The sequence below is a fragment of the Cydia fagiglandana genome, chromosome 1, assembly GCF_963556715.1.
Source record: "Cydia fagiglandana chromosome 1, ilCydFagi1.1, whole genome shotgun sequence".
Taxonomy (NCBI): domain Eukaryota; kingdom Metazoa; phylum Arthropoda; class Insecta; order Lepidoptera; family Tortricidae; genus Cydia; species Cydia fagiglandana.
In genome coordinates, this window is record NC_085932.1 from 20,658,342 (window position 1) to 20,673,388 (window position 15,047).

The 15,047-nt window shown below is 36.8% G+C and overlaps 1 protein-coding gene across 3 annotated transcripts in view; it reads left to right on the top strand.

Annotated features, from left to right (window-relative positions):
- Positions 1-699: 699 nt before the first annotated feature.
- The window catches only part of LOC134666949 (LIM domain only protein 7), a 207,024-nt gene continuing 192,676 nt past the window's right edge, over positions 700-15,047 (top strand). For 2 of the 3 annotated variants that reach the window (XM_063524272.1, XM_063524278.1), the window contains exon 1: positions 701-819. The gene's annotated coding sequence lies outside the window, so the exon portion shown is untranslated. Of the gene's footprint in view, positions 820-15,047 lie in introns of all 3 variants that reach the window. The other variant, XM_063524261.1, reaches the window with a different exon arrangement.

Below are 15,047 nucleotides of genomic sequence, written 5' to 3' on the forward strand. Positions count from 1 at the left end.
CCTCCAGGCGTTTTCAGTCCGTCTTTCGACTTCCTTCTCTTGTCGCGCCTGGAAGGAAACTAGTTGGCCCAAGTAAATGTACTCCTGGACATATGCAACCGATAACGTTAATAACAAAAATTTGATTATTACATTAGCGTAAAAAGGAATAAAGGGATCTGTATACTCTCAAGAACATTTAAATAAACTACTTATAGAAGTCATTTATAAACAAATTTGCTATCAAGAAGTAGCGCAAAATACAAGCACGGGCGAGTTGGACTATTTTAGTCTATTTTTGTTATAATTAATTAATTTACTGCATTGGTCGTTCAGTTTTATAAATTATTTCACGTTTTCGTTTAAAAATACCATAGATTCCAGCTTTTAAGGGTCTATATATGTACATCGACTACAACTGCTACAAGTCACATGCTTTTTAAGTGGAGAAAATTGTCGATAGAGCAAACAACAAATTGTAGGTATCAGATAATCGCACAAGATTTGTTGCACCAATAAATTACACGAAATAAACGTACTACGTACATAACATCTAAACTAGAAACTCTGTTAATTTAAAAAAAATGTGTAAAATAAATGTATTAACTACATAGAAATTGCAAGCAGATTTCATTGCAATTAAAATAATTAAAATCTAAAACAAAATCTTCGCTACAGGAATCCGAACGCCGAGTGAGTGGGAGATTGCCGGCCGTAACGTAGGCTCACTCAGTTAGCCGCGGCTCGCCACGCCGGTCGCCGGGCGTCGCTCGAACTCTGTGTGAACGTGACCTGTGACCAAACAGTGCTTGTGTGTGTTAAAATACGGAAAACTAACACGTAAGTAAACTAAAACTTTATTTAAATTAAGAATACTGTGCGGCTAACGACCAAATGCGTGCAATTTTAGGTTAGAACCGTCTAAGACTTTATTACGCTACAAAACCGGTAGTCGGTTTTGAAAACGATTGCTGCGTCTAAATTGAGTTTTGATTGCGTTGAGCTGAGTATGCAAATACTTTCTCCTATCAATAGTGTCCGACATGGTCAGATGGTTGACGAGAACGCGTCTCTAACGGTGGCTTGGTTAATACAATAAGCATCGTAAGGCAAGAGAAGGCCAAGTTTTAACTAACAGTACTAATGGTTAGCCCCATTGCCATTCCATTGGATAAATACATTTGTTTTTCTCAGCTTAAGCTGTCAGGTTAAAATGCGGTATTGCCTTGTAAAGATGTACTTTTGAAAATAGTAGACAAGGGCAAAAGTCGTCCGTCTTACCCGAAACGCACCGAATAGAAGTATGATGCCATAGGTGATATAGGTATACCTACCTAGAACGTAATTTGTGGCAGGTAAGTATTATACAAATACATGCACCATAGCTAGGCCACATCAAGATATATAGGTAATCGGGGTATACTTACACAAGACATTCTTAGATGTCAGTCTTCTGCATAGCCACTCTGAACATGTCTCAGACCGCTCACCATAACAACAGGCGGCCAATGCTCTTGGATTCTTTGATGCAACAGTTCGCTTACCCCTACTTACTAGAGTTACTAGCCATTCTAGACGAGTCCTTCCTGTAGGCCAGGTACTATGTAAATGTTACGCACGCGACCAGGCAGATACCTAGTATCTCATGTGTGTCCTGGTCTTGCTAGATATGGCTTCTAAGTATGGATTGATAAACAGTTAAGTAATTTATCTCGATTTAGAGCCTGTATACTCCAGAAGTGACATCTGAATAAAATAGAAAATTACTTACTAACCAGGGTTGCAGTGTTAAAAAGTGAATTGTATGCTTGCTTACTCAGCAACCCAAAGGTTATAATAGAATAACACTTCGCAACCCATTTCTAAACAATAGAAAATTATTATAACGCGAATAAGACCTACCTATTCTCAGAAGTGTCCGATTTCTTACTACCTGCTAGCCTAGCCTACCTGGTAGTTCAGCGACCCTGGCCAGTAGGTACCCCTACCTACATCATCTAACCAATCACTAGCAGGTGTTTATTGCATTTCAAAGGCATTCACCTAAAAGCATTGTTTTGTTTGATTGTTTGCAAATGCATCGAACAATGCAATAAGTGTTAAGTGGCTTCCGATAGGTGTTACTTAATTGCAAGGCCTTGGCTTTAAAGAAGATGGGAGGACCATTTTCTACAAGTAGATACCTACCAATAAACCAGATTGGTAATCAGTGATGTTATTCTCATAATTTTCCTAGCGTAGGCGAGCAAACGACTAATACAACCAGGTTCGCATGAGTCGTGTCACTAGCATAGGCAGAAAGAATCATACTCGTTTTCAGGGTTCCGTACCCAAAGGGTAAAACGGGACCCTATTACTAAGACTTCGCTGTCCGTCCGTCCGTCCGTCCGTCCGTCTGTCTGTCACCAGGCTGTATCTCACGAACCGTGATAGCTAGACAGTTGAAATTTTCACAGATGATGTATTTCTGTTGCCGCTATAACAACAAATACTAAAAACAGAATAAAATAAAGATTTAAATGGGGCTCCCATACAACAAACGTGATTTTTGACCAAAGTTAAGCAACGTCGGGAGGGGTCAGTACTTGGATGGGTGACCGTTTTATTTTTGCTTTTTTTTGTTTTTTGTTTTTTTGCTTTATGGTACGGAACCCTTCGTGCGCGAGTCAGACTCGCACTTGCCCGGTTTTTTTAGGGTTCCGTAGTCAACTAGGAACCCTTAAGCCCATCCCAGACGGAGCTTTATCGGCAGACACCGTAGGATACGGCATCTGCCGATATCTTTTACGTACCTACCTAATTTTCCGCTGTTAACTATAACATGTTTTCATAATTTTGATGTATTTTTTTTTCTTATATGTAAATTCAATGTTGATGTGTAAAAGTGCCCTTGTGGCCTATTTGCTGAATAAATGTTGAAGTTTGAAGTTTCGTAACTCGGGAGAAGATTTTTTACCGACGTACGGTGAAATTGCGCTTATATTCTACAAAAAGGGAACTATCTATTCGGACGAAATAAAATTCGACAATGAAAATAAAAGTCAGATACGCTGGTTTGACCCTTTCAATAATTCGCGTTGTGACGATGGGAATACCTACATGGTCTGGTTGAATGAAACAGTCATTGGCATGCAATGGCTTATAATTTCACTGTTACATAAATATCTAATTACATTGGATATAGTTATCCGCAAGCTGATACTGGCTGGGAGAAATTGTACCTGGCCTGGTATGTATTGGAGATATGCTTATTTAGTTACTTACTTATTTAATTAATTGATAACTTAGAACTTGCTTAGATCTGCTTTGGTTTGGTTACAAGCTAGCTACCCGATTACCTACCTAAGATTCTTGTGTTGAAGAGACATCTACCTTGTGTAGGTGCCTACCGTCTACACAAAATATAAAAAAATACTTAAATTGAATCTCATAAATGCTTTATACCTAGGTCCCGATGGTACTTTCGGATGTTAGGTGTAGGTAGATCGTAGATCCTACCTAGTTACATCCATATAATGGCCTATTTCGGTTCAATGCTATAATTATTTTTTTATAATCACTAAGTAGTTGGACACCTGGGCATGTTGATCGTATCGGATTCATCTTGACTGAGTTCAAGGTGATGACTCGGCTTTTACAGGACGTTGACCTTTCCATCAAGGAGTCAGAACAAGTAGTTCCTGTAGTTGGAGTTCCCAAATAGAATAAAAGCTTGTAGCTGGCCCTACTGGAGGTTGTCTGTGGACTGTGTCAGGACAAGATGAAATCCGAAAATGACCACAGAGAAATATAGTAAGAATACAGTGCTACTCCATATATTTGGTACCAAAACTACTATTATTTTCGTAGTCGACTCCTAGCATCGAGTAGCGGAATTATCAGTATGTATGGAGTCTGTGTGTTTTTCTCTGTGAAATGACGTAGGCACAGACAAGCAGAAGTCTGGTCTGGATAGGTTGGAGGAGAATCGGAAGAGGTCTCAATAGGACTAGGACTTAATTACGAGCGAGTGTTAAGACCTGCTCAGCTTGTTTTGCTGCTGACTTTACTAGTTTCTGTCAGGTATTTCTTTCTGTCTTCGTAGAAGTATGTTTATTTTAAATTAATTTATTTACTCAATAAAAAATACACAGCAATATCCATTATAGTCGCACCAATAAAAGTCTGCAGCGGATTTGATAGCCCACGCAGCGTAAGTGTTATTTATACGTCATAATTTCATAGAAGTTTGACGTTTAAAATGACATTTGCACTGCGTGGGCTATCAAAATCGCTGCAGACTTTTTACGGTCTGACTCTACACATATTTTTTCGCCAAACTGCATGACAGTTTGTTGTATGTAAAATGTTAAGTCCTTATTTTGCCCCGTGACAAGTAATTTTTTGGATAAGTCGCTAATGCTTCAATTTTTAGTTGTACAATGAAAAGCATAGGTATATAAATGTTTCGTTCCTTCGGTTATTCCATAATTGCGGATTCGCAATATGACTAATTCCGAGAAATGTCTTACGCGAATCGGAATTTACGAAACATAAGACCGTTTTAGCGATATAGATTTCGTCACAAACGTTGATGTCATTGTGGTTGCAAATTAATTATACATACATGTGTATAGGTACCGTTTTGTTGATTTTGGTATGCGCTTAAGTAAGTACCTATACAGGGTGTGGCCTGTAATAAGAGCAAAAAATCAAACTAGAGATTCCTTGGAATACCCAAAGTTACCACCAAGTGGTCCCGATGGTTAAAAATTCTTAATTTAGGAGAAATTTTAATTTAAAGTCAAGTTTAGCAAGCAATGGATTTTAACATTGCGTTACGGTCGCTTAATTGTCGTAAGATGTCATGGTACCGGGACGTCTTGGTACGCGCCTTTTAGTACAAGTTATTTTAAAAATGAATACAGAGAAAAGTAGCTCTTATTATTAGGAAGTCAGAACTCATTCAATATGCAATGACACGTTATGTTTTGTTGACAAACTTGAAATACTTTTTTTTGCTATGTAATGGAAATAGTTTTTAAAATAATTTATTTTCGTAATAAAAACCTCCATAAAACACTTAACTTCATTACCTACCTATTTGAAAAATGCTTTGAACTTTGTCAATATTGACAACTGTCAAGCGAATGTACAACAATTATTTATGTAATCCAATCTTGTTTATGATGGAATTACATTATTGAACGGTGGAGCCAGAAGAAGTTCAAACCAAGCTGTTGCACCGCAAACGATTTCCCGATCGGAGGCAGACTGACAGTGTCATCGTCAACGTTGAACGTAGTGCCACGTTTGCGGGACATCGAGCCTGTCCGGGGCCCGGGACGGCGGTCGGTGCAGCCTCAGCCAGCGTGCAGGCGGTGATATGCGAGTCAGCGTGGCGTTATACTAAAGAATAGTCCGCAATTTCGACAAACACCAGTACCAAAAAAAACAGAACTATGTGTATTCTATGGATCTGTCACAGAAGTCGTATTAGAGGAGAAAAAGTACCTACCTGATTCATAACAGAGTCATTTGAAAAAATAAGGATACCTAATGATACATCGTATTATCGAAAAAGCAATTTATCGGCCAAGATAATGGATGGAAACTGAAAAGTGTTTGTTATTAATTTGTTAGCTGTGAAATGTAAGTACTTGTGTTATGTAGTTGTTCAAGATTAATAAACTCAGTAACTATACGTTTTTGTTTATTATTTTTTCCATGTGATGTAATTATTTACATGAAGCAATAGGCGTAGCTAAGGGTGGTATTCCATCCGTCCAATTTTTTGTCATTTTGTCTCACTCTGCCATTAAGCAAAATGTGAGACAAAATACACATTGGACAGGTCGAATACCACCCTTACACGTGGCCAAAATGATCTTACCATTCCATTTACAAGTACGTTGCGTCATTTGACTACGTGTTAGATAGTTCTACTTATTAGCCCTCAGAAAGTTTTCAAACTTTCAAAAATTTTTTATTGAATAGTTTTGTGTCGAAATGGTTATGTAGCATAATTTCGAAGTTACTTTATCACGGAAAAGAACAGGGGGCCGAATTAAGATGCCAACCGTTTGCGCCGTAGCGAACGAAATAACGGTAATCTCTTTATCACTCATCGATATAAGTGCGAGAGAGAGACATTAGCGTATCGTTCACTTCGGCGCAAACAATTGGCATCCTGACTAGGCACCCTGTACATATTTAGCACTTTTGCAAATACTGCATACAAAAACAAGTACGTTACCTTTCCATACACCTTTATACCACGCAACTCGGAGTAATTAACAATGGAGCCGCCATTAACAGGCGTTCCCCTCTGTCGAAAATAGGCGGCCAATGGTCAACCACATGTCAACCATATGTATGGACTGACGTTTATCTGACATGACGTACCTATACATTTGATGTGCCCCTCCCCCGCAAAAAACGGCAGACTATTTTGTACCGAAAATTTTAGACATGGCGTCTCCATTGTTAATTACTCCGAGGTTTTAACAATGAGTGTGTACATGCCCTGCCTCGCTGCCCTGGCGAGAGCAGCAGCGAGACCATTTGACTCGGCCGGAAAAAGCCGACCACAAGACAATCGGAGAACGGCAAGACGAGACAAGGAAGACCGAGACAAGGCGAGAGCAATCTGTACACACTCGCTCTCGGCCTGTCTCGGGGTGTCTCGCCGAGAGTATACAGCCGGCACCTATCTATCTAGTTTAGTTTTTAATTTCAATTTGTATTTTCTATTTTAAGGCTTTAGTTTTGTAGGTTGTTTTAATTTTAGGTTACATTTTATTGTAAGTTTGATATTAATTATGTTTATGGTTTAAATAAAAAGTATTCATAATAAAGACAGCATACGTAAAAACAGTTTGTTTAAAGTCAGACCAAGAATAGTCTGCAGCGGATGTAATAGCCCCCGCAGGGCAAGTGTTATTTTAAACGTCAAACTTCTATGAAATTATGACGTACAAATGACACTTGCACTGCGTGGGCTTTCAAATCCGCTGCAGGCTTTTTTTGGTCCAACTCTACAACTGTTTTCTGCCGGGGTACGTCGCCTTTCAAAATATCATAAATATTGTAATAAACCTCCACAGGGACCTAAACTATGCATTAGATTGTTTAATCTATTCTCTCTTACAACATAAATGACAATGTACGTCAAGTTGCTAATTTATCAAAATAAAGCAAACTTTACAAGTAATAATATTAATTTAGTAAACTAATCAGTTATGCACGTGAAATATGAAACATATGGTTTAACGAAATAACAGTAAATGAAAACCGAGCTTTGTTGTCAAATCAGAGTTACGAATGTACGTTGTGGTTGCACCAAATGTGATTCTGGTTGTGATCGCAGTTGTACAGCCAGATGAATTAGCAGTGAATTTCTACGTTATTTTTAAGAAGGCCCTCCATCCAGTATTGCACATGTTGGTGTCGTGTCGGAGCGAACTCAAACGGAGAACAGGTTGTACCATCGTTCGTAGTCGTTGTCGTGAAAAAGAATCATCCTTACAAAATTTTAAAAGTGCAAGTTATCTCGTGAAGTGGTTATCCATTTAGATTGGCATAATTGTTATCATTTATCAGTGATTTTATTGCACAATTTTTGTTGGAACTGCTTAATAAACAGTTCAAGTTACTTTATAGCGTTTTACTCATTTCGTCCTTTTGTCCGTTAGGCCTATTTCATAAGAAAACTGTTAAATAATGTTGATTTCCACATTAAGTACTGAACATTAATTGAAAATTGCATACGTTTAAAAAGCAATATTATACATTTAATAGGATTTTCAATATTATTGAAAACGATCGTAAATGTCAATGTCAAGTATTCCGACTGGACACATAACGTCTGCAGTACATTGCTGGCTCGATTAATTTTGTTAGAAAATAACAGAAAATTATTTTTTCATTTTAATTAATTGAAACTATTTGGACTTAATTCCTCATTACTTAAAGGGTGTATATTTTAATTTTTTGCTCTTATTACAAGCCACACCCTGTATATCGCTGAAAATCCCTACATCAATGTAAGTATATTGGATGTCTAACTCAATATTAAAATCTGGCATTATATAAATAGGTAAGTAAGTACTTATGTATGTTTGAAATTCTGGAGGTCGACTTCGGAGGCAGTAAAATGTTTCATAAAAGTTCCTACATAAGTGTACGTACATATTTTTTTGATTTTATGGCATAAAACGGCAAGGCTGTGTGTTGTTTACATGTCGCCGCATCGTTGTCCACTACATGTTTATTCGTCTATCATCGTATCATCATGGAAAAATATTTAAAATTTCCATAAAATGCGCATGTAACAAAAGAAACAATACAGACTACATGCGGCGCGATATAAACACGACCAACTTGAAAGCGAAAAATCTCGAACAACATCGTGACATGATATAAATAGTGGTGCAAAGTAAACGAGAGAAGTGATTTAACCAAGGTGAATACAGTTATTTGTACTGTCAATTAAGGCATTTATTGTCCACGGTGGAACCAAGTAGCCTGAAGTGAACGGACTCCCGCGAATAAACATCGAAGGCTGACAGATTGACAGATTTAAAGATATAAATTTAAAAAATAAGAAAAAATTACGTGTAAAGAATTTATTTGCGGTGTTACTCATTCGAAATGTTCAAGGCGGGAAGTGAGAAGATATTGCTAAGATTTATGCTGACTTTGATCCTTGATTTAAGTAATTGAAATACTTCCTTTCAAGTGGGATATTTTTTTTGTACTTTCTTTTCTTCAGTATGGATTCGGGGAAATATTATCATTACGTGACATATTTGTCAATTTTAAAAACACAAACAGGCGTGCTAAAAAAACAACATGAAGGATATTTTGTGAAGAAACCTGCAAATTATAATTATTACAGTGTTCTCTATAAATGCCCATAAGTCCCATAAATAAGCTATGCATCTAGTAAGCTGTGATTTCTGACACTGTACTTACCTAATTGAAATTCAAAGGAATTGGAAACGTGAACATCTTTACATCGATAAATATTGCTTTGGTCAGCCAAGTTGGTATTGCAATATTTACCATCATGTTGACATACAGCTTTTATTAACATGAATCGATTGACACATTTGTGAAATGGGATCGAAACCACAATCATGGAAACAAGTTTTTGCGTCCAGCTCACGACCTTGCTCGCTCGACCAGAAAGTCGCCTGTGATTTCTTATCATGCCACACGAGACTCTGAGCAGTCGAGCACACCTTTATAATTACACTTGATTCAATCTGACACTATCAGAACATCACAAGCAATATCCCCAAGACACAAAGTAGACAGTGCCTCCATACAAATGAGATTTAAAATTCAAAGTCAAGCAAAAACGTAATGGAAACCATGAAGGTAACTGTCGATCTGTTATGTCGCTTTTATCTAAGTGGTCATATTGTACAGCTAAGTCCAAAGTTATTTGCGTTTTATCTCCATTTAGATATACATTTCATGTCAAGTTTAAAGATGGTAAAGTGATAAGAGTAGTGTGGCGACTTCTACTTGTAGATTCACGTTTAACCAGCTGCTGTAAATTTTCACTCGCTACATTTCTTACTCGCAATCATTACATTTGACAGCGAGAACATAACTGCAACAACACTATACACATGTTGAATTAACATTTGGTATGTAGTTGAATGGGCAGAAGCTAATGAGTTCTAAAACGTAACATTAACATTGTTAAACGTAAAAAAATACCTATGGAATTCCATGTGTATAGAAATGTAGAAAAAATCAAAGTTTGTTAATATCATAATAAACTTTTTAAATTATTTAATGTACCTATAGTATAAAGTATTTGATGCTTTCTACATATTTACTCTTTAAGACAACAAAGACGCTGGTGAATGATTGGTTATTTTTAGAAAATTTGTTTAAGATATAGCATCTGGTTTTCATCTCCTCATCCTATATCAGATCTGTGGGAAGGTCATTAATAACATTGTGTGGCCGTCGTCTGATATATTATCATTATTGCGTCTTCACGTCTTCCCGATGTGGGTCAGAGTTTCAATAAACACCAAATGTCACTTTCTCCACGATAATATAATATTTCACATCCACATACAATTAAATGCTAATTTCAGGCCTTGGAGATTAAGTCTTTTGCTTTTGATATACTGCAATCAATGCAAAATATTAACGTATCGGGAAACAAAAGACATGCGATCTTCCAAATCTTTTGCGTAAAGTTAAAATCTCAATAGCAACCCACGAGATGTATTTTACACGGAGGCATGAGGGTGTGTCAGTAACAATTTTTCCTTCATCAGAACTGATATAGATGCCTTTTCCTTTAAATAATTGCAGGTTGGCGATATTGATGGCTTATTGATTTATTTCTTAATGGACCGATTCCGAATAGTGGGTCAGTTGAGCACTGTTATTATTTTAAGAAGAGATATTTAATTATTTCCTGTTTCATTGCGAAGATACGCATATACAAAAGTATCGAAATGCTGCTTTAGTACCCGATACCCTAATTTCAATAAGCGAGGCTGTTTAGATAATCACGCTTCAGATAATTACTACTCTAAAAGAATCACACATTGTTTATTCAGAAGTAACTAATTCTGCTATTGTTTTCAACAGTTTTACTAAACATTTATTTTCATCACTATTACTGGCTAAAATTACTGATTATATTTATTTTATTATTCTATAAATCACACTCTTCGTTAAATAGAAATCGGCCTTCGTTCGAAGAAATCGACAATTTAATCTACATAATATTAATTCGAAATTTGTATCAATGTTTTTGCATACAATACGAACTTTCTCCAGTCGTTTGTCTCAATTCTTCAAGTATGCCTCTTAGGATTGCTGTTATCTGATTCGGTAGCATTGTCTTTATTAATCAAGTTAAATCTGTGCCAATATTTTTCCGGTTATCTCTTATCTGCTTAACGCTTTGAGCGAAAGTGACATTTATCTGCTGCTTAGTATTCGATTGAATTAATTCTAGTTCATTATCTAGAACTTCAGGTTTGAATTGTTTTAACCGGTTTGTAGCAGCTTAAGGAAGATTTGAAAGCCATTTCTTGATAGATAGGCATTTATTTCTAATTGAAAATTACCTGCAGTTATATTTTACGTCAAATAACACAAATTCACTAAAACACCTTAATTTGAAAATAACTCCTCGTTAACATCTAGAATTTTTTAATCCTTTGAGTAATATGCAATACCTAACTATCAGCAAAAAGAATAGATAGTATAGAGGGGTCCAGTCATAGTAAATTTAGTAGTCACAGTAAATTTACTGCCATCTATCGACACACGACTAAAACTCAAAATGAAAACGTATAAAATTATCAAAAAAATGTATTTATATATGGATAAATTATTTTATTATTTGTATATTGTTTTGACCCATGCTCATTCACTGATATCTATGTGTTAAAATTGTGAAATATGAAACGGTGTCGTCACGCCATCTAGCCGAGCATAGGCCAAAGGTGTTGTCGCCATTTATACGAGAATGACTATTTCTTGATTTCCGAGGCACGTTTTTTCCTTAGACTTTATTCATCTTATACGAAGTTACATATGTCTTTGCTATCAGGTACTTAGTTTGAATGTTGCTGTATAAGTATGTTACGGTTACACTTATGTGCCAAATTCATAATCGTCACGCAAATTAATACAAAAAAAACTTTCGAATATTCCCTGTGCTCTTGTTCTCTAATAAATGCTCACCCTGTTACGTTTATTTACAAGTCCGCTCAACGCTCAACGAGCCAGCAACGGGCAAGTCCTCGATTTGTCCACGTGAATTTACAATGTTTTCTCGAACGGAACTTTTTAATCCGATTGTCTTCGGATCGTGTCAAGGTTCCGCCCACTGAACTGATTCAAGATTATTCGTGATGTGCCAGGGTGGGCCAAATGGGCCAATTGGGCCAATCGGGGCAGCGCTTTCTCGGAAGATAACGCATGTTTTAATGCCTTAACGGTTCATGGGTTTACAATTCTGTAATTGATTCGGGAGGATAAGCGGTAAATCTTAATGCCATTTTGAAGCAAGACCATTAAAAATGAAGTGAGTAAAATAATCGACGGTCAGATGGTTGAACGTGAGTTAAAGAGATTTCTCAGATTTCTGGTATAATATGTATGTATTGAGGTCATCTTTCTGCTGCCATGCATTGTCGATACCTAATAAACAGGAGTTACTGATTTTAATTGCAAGTTTTATCATATTTATTACCTATACTAGCTTCAGCTCGCGACTTCGTCTGCGTGGAATGATGATAATGATTGATATTAATCCTATGCCTTTTCTAGGGCTTCAAACTATCTCCATAAACATCAAAATTGGTTCAGCGGTGTAAGCGTGAAGAGATAGGTAACAGACAAATAGAGTTACTACGAATTATAATACATGTTAGTATTAGGGAAGGGAAGTAGGGATTAGTGATGTGTGTTAATCGGGTCTGATGTCTTACATATCACTGTCGGATCGGATTTGCTGACTAAATACATAAATGAGCCAAGTAGGTAAATATAGTGGATTCATTAAAATTGGACAAGTTAGCATTAGATTGTAATTGTTTTCGAACTACTCAATTGACTGAAGCCGCACGCAAGGGCTAGTAATATTTACAAATGAAATTGTTTCCCGTTGATCCGATAAGCGGTACTGAAATAAATGTGAGTCGGCTGCTGGTAAACTGCACACTTTATTGGACCGGGGGAAGCAGTCGGCACTCTACCACTTTTAGAGCTGACCTCTTTTGCATCTGCGATAATAGCTCTTTACGTTTACTAGCGGTTTGCTCTTAGATTTAAGATATGCTGTAAAATGTATTTTACTGTCATACCAAAAATATAAACATTAACCAATATTCGAGTATAATTTGTCAGCTTTCGGCAATCTCGATTTACATGATTCACCAAAAAATTAAAACAAAATCACAGTTTTTTGGAAGCCCATGGAATGGAAGCTTCGAAAGAAGTGCTTTGTACCAAATGCGATAGCAAGCCTTCGCTATGTTGAAACTTACTGCCAATGCTTTAAATACGATGTCGATTGCCGATCTGTTGCCTCGATCGCCTGTGCCCAACGATGTGTCTGGTAAACCCGAGGGGAAAACCAGAAGATCTTCAGCCGAGCGGCCCGAAACCGTATTGTCTTTTTTGTGGAGTATTTCTCGTCGTGTAGAAACAACTTAAATGCTGAAATAATCATCAAGTTAAAGTGTCTGTTAGGTACATTACAATACCATATATTTTGAAATACATGAGTTAAGTAGAAAGATCACTGACATTCCACAATGCATAAACACCTGCAAGGTCAGGAAAATCAATTCAAATGAGCAACCGTGCTAACTTGCAATAATATAAAAACTAATGGCATCTTAATTTTAACAAAGTGCCATGGACTAAGTTAATTGGTGCCGACGCAACGATGGCGCAAATGGTTCTTTTGTTAGTATCACAATTCGTTACGCTGTGGGAACGGTGGATTCTTGTTTAAACTAAGACATGGTCAGGTGTGGGATGAAGATGAATCAAGGGGTTCCGCAGTAGATAGATTTTTAAAGGAAGGTAAGATAAATCATTATGCGCAGCGCAGAGGCTATCCAGAGTTCGGTTGAAATGGTTACTCGCACATGTAATATTTTTTGTTATAATAATAAAGATATAGCAAAGAGTAGTACCTATATTTAGCAAATGACTAAATAGTACATTTCGATGCTAGTGCGGAAGGTATGTCATTACTTCACGAGTACCGAGATATCTTGCCACGAGCCGCAGGCGAGTGGCAAGACTCGGGACGAGTGAAGAATGACATTTCCGCACGTGTATCGAACGACGTTTTTTAATACAGTTGCGAAAAAATAAGAAAAACATTGTTAATCGTACACTAAACAAAAGTGGCAACAGTGACAGCTCGGTTAGACGTCGTCTTTAAGTATATTATATCTATGGGCGTTTGACAGCTATTCCGTTCCATTCAGTCAACTTATTAAGAACGGAATTTTCAATATTGAATATTAAAAAATAAACGTGTTATAATGATGAAGAGGTAAGTAATTAAATATGATATATGTAATATTTTTCGTATTCTTACATTAACGGTAGGTTTTTATGCTGATTACGACGTTTAAAGGAAACTAATATTAACACTCATCAATAAGTAGTCGTGAATTGGAACAAGTATAAATTTAAAAAAATTGGAAAAGTAAAAAGCACTAGTTCGAGATAACCAACTTTCCGCACGCTCAACAGCTACGTAAAGTAGCACTTTTTGAGCAACTGTATTAAAAAATATATTTTGGATCTTGTTTCTAGAAATGTTATTCGTCAAAGCAGGACAAATGGAAAAGGCAAATTGCTAAATAAAATCCTTATACATAATAGGCTTCACTTGCAACTTTCAAGTAACTTTCTACAAAGTTCTTAACCTCGATCGCTCTTGTTGCTGAAACTTATTGTTTGATTCATAAATGTAAATAATGTGTTTAGTTTAATTTCCTACAGACCCCTAATAAAATGAGTTCAACCATGAGGTATTGAGAAGTTTATGTCTCCATTGACGACCGCGGGTTTTGTAACGTTTAGGGAATCTGCAACAGCTACCAGGTAATGTAACTTCTTGGCAATTATTGCCATTAACATTTCGATACCCTTTTTTGCGTAGATTAAGTAGGTCAAAATAAAAGCATGGGTTTTTATCCTCTTAAGAGTGCTATTACATTTCGGGGTTGAGCGAGTTTAGGTATTTTACGCGCTGCGGCAGGCCGTGCGAGCTCAGTATTCCGATCCCTTCTACCACACTCGCACTACAATTATGGATTAAACATTCTTGATCCATCGCGAAGCATATTGAAATCAACCATAACAACACTAACTGTACTTAACTTATAAAGTCCTAAAACTGTTATTTGGTAAGTACGAAAATACTAAATGCAGTGCAAATGTACATAGGGGCTATTCATAAATTACGTCATCTATTTTTGACCCCCCCCCCCATCCCTCAAATCATCTAAAAATCATGCTTCGGATGACTCTGTTTCCTCCTACGTCATGCTACCATCATCCGATGTCCA